Genomic DNA, 6,108 nt, shown 5'->3' on the forward strand with positions numbered 1-6,108 from the left:
GGGGGGTGGGAGGTGGGCAGAGGGGTTTTTCCTTTGTTTCTCTACATCTTTCACGGGCTGCAAAGAGAACCTCAGCTTCCAGACCGGAATTTGAGCCCCTTGAGGCCTTGCAGAGCAGGCCGCTGGGCCCGCGGGGAGCGCGGCTGTCAGACACCCAAGAAACGCAGGAGCCTGGGTATCAGGAGGCTGGGTATCACAAGGAGATGAAAGAATTGTGTACTTTGGTGTTTGACTTAGCTTCCTTTTCCCCTGGGCTGAGGCGTGGAAGCCTGGAGGCCAGCGTGCTTGGCCTGGGGGTGGCAGTTCAATCCGGACAACTGTCACTGGCTTGTGACTGACTCGCAGGTGACACCCAGGGTGGCGACATCACAGCCTCGAAAGCCGAAAGCCGAAGGAATTTTAAGACGATGAGGGCTGGGCCGTGATAGTAAAAGCTCCCTGGAGATTAAAGGGGAAGAAAAACTGGGAAAAATTCTTCAATTTGGCAAGTAGGGCAATGTTTATCTTTGAAAGAGGGGTCTCAGGGTGGGGCTTCCAAAGAGGAGATCTGACAAGTGTTTTGACTTGTTAGGCTTAAAAGGCCTTTGTCAAAGGCCTGACCAGGGTGCTGGGGGTGGAGCCTCATTTAGAGGTAAAAGCAGAAGGTAGAGATGGACAGTGAGGGGAGGAGAGGTGAACGGTGCCCTGATGAGGTGCTAAGATTAATATGAAGACTGGGGAGGAACAAATGTGAGAAGGCAAAAGGGCAAGAGCCACTGGTGAGAAAACAAAGATGCTTGAGGAGACTCTACACGCGGAAGCGTGGTCCCTGAGTCGCTGGGAGACTGGGGAACCCAGCACCCAAGTGGAGGAGAGGAAAAAAGAGGATGAAAAAAGGTAATTCAGGCATGCTGAGAAGAACAGAGAAGTGGTATGCAAACCCCTCTGTCCCCCACCTGGTAACCAATCAATTAACCTTAGTATTTTTTCCATATTCACTCCAGAGTTGTTTGTACAAATAAAACCTTACTGTTCTGCAGTGCTATTTGTATTCTGCCCTAATTGCATTTACTCCCTTCCACTGTCCTGAAGTCAGCTTGTGTCCTTCCCATCCATGTTTACTTTAGTTTTGCATGTTGGCATGTTTTTTTCAACTTTATAGAAATGGTATCATACTGTACATACTTGACATTTAAAAAAATTTTAGTATTACATTCTGAGACATTCATGTATGTAGATGAAGCTCTGGTTCTTTGTCTTAACTATTGTTTAGTATTGCATTGCGTGATAGTCCACTGTTTATGCGTGATGTTATTGATGGACACGCCAGGTTTTTGCAGGGTTTCTGTATTATAACTACTGCAACGAGCATCCTGTTTTGTGAATTTGGGTGCGTACCAGCAGTCCTCTCATTGACTGGATGTTCCCACTTGCTTCCCAAGCACTTGAATCCCTTGATCCTCCCATCAGCCATCTGAGAGTTCCCCCTTTTCCCCCAGCTCTGCCAACACTTGGCATTATCAAATTTTTCACTTTTGCTCATTGGGTAGGTGTTACCTCCTGAGGTTTGAGTTTGCAATGAAGTTAAGCATCTTCTCACGTTTTGACTGTGTGGATTCCCCCACCTTTTTTTTTTTTCTGCTGCACTGCACGGCTTGTGGGATCTTAGTTCCCCAACCAGGGATGGAACCTGGGCCCTTGGCAGTGAGAGCTCGGAGTCCTAACTACTGGACCGCCAGAGAATTCTCCAGATTCCCTTGTTTTTTGTCCATATCCTTTGCCCAGTTTTTATTTGGATGCTTAGCCTTTTACTTACAGATAGTTAGGCCTCTTGAGATATATATTCTGGAGAGATGCTAATCTTTGGTCAATTATATGCATTTCAAGTATCTTTCCTAGGCTGTGGCTTGTCTTCCCTATCCTCCCTTTGGAGTCTTCTGTGATGCCAAAGTAATTTTTAAATGCTAGTGTTGTTAAATGTAGCAGTCTTTCACCTCTATGGCTTATGCCTTTGAATCTTTAAAGAGATCCTTCCCTACCCTCAAGTTTTTCTAAAAGCTTAAATTTTTATTTTCGTATTAAGATTTTTAATTCATCTGAAATTTATTTTTGTGTACTTTATTTAGCAGGGGCCCAATTTTGTTTTTCTGCATCTGAACCGTTGTTTCAGCACTATTTATTGAACAGTTTCTGCTTTCCCCATGAGCTTATAGAGCTATCCAGATATTCACCAAGTTTCCATAAATGGCTTCTGGGCCATCTGTTCTGTTCCACTGGTACGTGCACTCTCCCACGCCAATACCTCACCAAGTGATTCTAAGCAGAGAAGTCCAGTGGTGAAAAGAAAAGATGGAGCTCTTTCTGGGAGCTTCCATTCCTGGGATTCTAGAGGCAGAGGGTATGTAAATCTGATTACACCACATCTCCAAAAGTAGTACAAAACTACATTATACCAGTGTCAAGTTGCTGTAGGAATCAACGTCTGTATTCATTGGATAAAAAGACAGTCCTGGAATGAAACCTGGTGTAACTAGTTCAGCCCAAATGCCAGCTTTCCTCTCCCTCTGTCTCCTTGCTCAGTGCCATGGGAAGGAGGATGCAGAGTGTACGGGAAGGCTTATCCACTCTGCTCTGTGTTCCTCTTATTCCCTTTTCTTCCTCCATCACACACTCTCTCAGCTTCTTGTTGCCCCCTGGAGCTCATGACTGCAGTCCCTTGGGCTGTGCCCGCTCTGTAAGGCCCTCGAGATGAGGCAAACCCCACTTTCATGAGTGTCCTTACGGGCTCTGGAGTAAAACTGCCAACGTTCAAATTTTGCCTCTGCCAGTTACTTACCATGTGACCTGAGGGAAGTCTCTTAAACTTCCTGATAACAGGATTAAGTTAAACTGTATATAACAAAAATAGCAGTGATTTAAACAATATGGCTATTGTTCTCCCACAAACAGGCAGCTCAGAGAGGTCATGATAGCTTGTGGTCTCAGGGGTCAGTCTTCTATCTTCTTGTTTGATGTCCTCAGTATGTGGCTTTCACCTCATGGTCCAAATTGGCTGCCGGGCTCTAGCCATCCACACTCCATCTGACATGAAAGGAGGATAAGAAAAGGATGCACTTCCTCCTCTTAAAGTCGCCCACAGCACTCCTGCTTATATTCAGTTGGCCATTATTCACATGGCTACAAGGGAGACTGAGAAATATCTTTATTTCAAATGACCATATATCCATCTAAAGAAGAGAAGGAAGTATGCGGTTATGGTGTGTCTTCTGATTCACCAGCATAGACCCTGAAGTTACCAAAACAGTATGAGAAAATGAGGTCATGAGGGATCGTGTGGACCACAAGCTGGTGTCTTCGAAGAAGGTAGAAATGGGCCCTGGGAGATCACAGACGACAGCCAGGGATTATGGTAGACAGTCACCCTGGAGTTAAGACCGGCAGGAGAGAGAGTGATGGAGGTGCACAAGCACAATACCCATGAGCTAGGAGACCCCTCCTGCTATCCACTGCGTTACAGAGTGCCTGCCAGCAGCTTACACTTATGAAGGATGTGGTGCAAATCTATGGCCCCTGCTAGGGGGCATTTCCCTGCCTCACAACACAGCCTGCAGGCACTGCAAGCTGACCAAACTACCCGATGCAGAAATGCTCCGGGGGTCTGTGATTCGGTGATGTGGGATTATTTATGTGAGTTGAATGGGGAGGGGGGGTCCTGGGGTCATCTGCTGAGAAGGAAGGGCCCAGTAAGTCACCACCTTTCTTCCAACTGCTTGGGAAAGGTAGTGTGCAGGACATGGGATTTCCGGACAGCTTTGAATGATGCTAGGTAGGAAGGGTCTGAGCAAGTGGCCAGAGGGCTTTGAGGAAGTTGGAGGAGCTTCCTGGGGACAGACAGGAGACCCGTGGGTTGAGGAGGGTGAGCGTGGAGCACCTCTGGAAGGACCTCGAGGCAATGCCTGAGAACTTTCTGGAGGGTGATGGTGACAACAGCAACACTTTACCCAGAGTTTGCTAAATGAGTTCATGTGTTAATGCCTTTAATCCTCATACACTAGGAGGTAGAATAATAATTCCTGGAGGAGAGTTTGGCATCTACTTGATGAGGGAAGAAAAAGAGCCAGTGGGAGGCCCATGGCCACACTCTGTGATGTTACCTCACCCCAGAACCCCCCAAACCTTTGATGACGTCAGCCCAACCCTGAAATAGTGTTATGTGCAGATGACTTACAGAAGCCAGGGATGTGAATTTTATCTTCTCTCCTCCATGCTGCTCAGTATTCCTTGTGTCCTTTCAGTATGAATAGTTGTGTCTTTGTTTAGATCTCAGAAATGTTCTCATATTTCCTCTATTCTCTCTTTCAGGTTTTTGTTTGTTTGTTTGCTTTTTTGAGACTGCTGTTAGATCTTTCAAATTGTTCCTTAGTAGTGTGCAGGACATGTCTCTAATCTATTCACTTGTGCTCTCTCTTTGTCTCTCCTCCTGCCTATATTCTAATTTATCTTTCAGCCTTCCAACACTTTATTTTTTGGCAATCACATTTTTAAAAATTAAGTGACATATAATATTATATTAGTTTCAGATGTACAACATAATGATTTGATATTTGTATTGTTAAAAAAACAAAATTTAACTGAGTACATGTAAAGATCTAATTGGCTTTACTCAATGATTTTTGAATCAGGCAGCATCCCATCTAGCGGATAGAAAGGAGGTCTGAACTGCGGTACAAAATGGAAGACTTCTATAGGCAGAAGGAGATAGGACAAGGAAGTTACAAGCAGAGAGTGGATTGTTTCAGGGAAGGTCACCTGCCTTTGGGGGACGGCAGGGGTCTAGCTGGCAGATGACCTCAGTAGTGCTGACCAGGAAATTCCAGACAGACTGGTTAAGATTACAGTTCTGGACAGGCTGACTGCAATTAGGTTAGACATTAAGTCTCGGTTTGGAGACATGGGCTTAGCACAAGTGACTCTATTTTGGGCCTATTGTCTCTTTTTTAAGAGTATATATTGTGAAATGATCACCACAATAAGCCTACTTAACATCCATCACCATACACAGTTAACAGAATTGTGTGTGTGTGTGTGTGATGAATGGCATCATATTTTAAAAAATTTCCCAGAAGTATTCACCTCTACTTGTTCCTTTCTCACAGCTGACCTGTTAATGTTTTGGCATAGATAATATCATCTCAGATCTCTCTGGAAAAATTAATCAATTTTAAAAGTTTTCTACTCTCTGAATCCTCCCAGTTTTCTTGGGGGTTATCTTTTTCTTCATCTGCTCATCCTTTTCTTTTTTATACCTGTTCTAAAATGGCCAATGATCCCTGCTTGATGGCTCATATTTAGGGATGAAGGACTAGAATAGGATCGGGGAGTGACTTTCCTTTGCAGATGTAGGAGTCAGGGTGGGTTGGGGAATTGTTCAGTCAACACTCCCTGCCCCCCACTGGCCTCCCCGCCAGAAGCCTGATGACGTACCTTGACCCGCTGCCGCCCCCGCTCCTTCCCTGCCCCACCCCTCCCCCTCCCCTCCCCTCCTCCCACCCCTCCCCCTCCTCCTACCCCTCCCCCTCCCCCTCCCTCCTCCTACCCCTCCCCCTCCCCCCTCCCTCCTCCTCCCCCCCATACTGGAACATCCCCCACAGTGCACAGGAGCTGCCTGCTCTCAATTCTCGTCTCAAGCTGGCTGCTGAGGGAACCAGATTAAGACAAGACCTGCCCCAGCATAAGCAATGTCTCCCTCTACCTTCTCATTAGGCTAAGAAATTGTATCTTCCTAAAGCAAATACACATGGGATTCTCCTATAGTCACAGTTTCCTGACAAAAGAAGAGTGTAATACAATAAAATGTATGGCTGTTTGGGGCCTAGAAAGTCGATTTATAGTCAGCTACCCACAGCCATGACCAGCTGGCCAATTTACCTCTCTGGACCCCAGTTTCTCACATTTATAAAGTGAAGGGTTTAAAACACATTAGTGATTCCCAAACTAGTGATTTGAAGAGTAGTAAAAGTGATCCAAATGGTATTTTAACAGTTTTTAAAAAACTACGGCAAGGCCACTCGAACTATTAGCTAATAACCACAGCGAGTCTGGTAGACCAGAATTAAACATGGCGGGGGG

This window comes from Balaenoptera acutorostrata, chromosome 1 (genome assembly GCF_949987535.1).
Source record: "Balaenoptera acutorostrata chromosome 1, mBalAcu1.1, whole genome shotgun sequence".
In the NCBI taxonomy this organism is placed as follows: Eukaryota; Metazoa; Chordata; class Mammalia; order Artiodactyla; family Balaenopteridae; genus Balaenoptera; species Balaenoptera acutorostrata.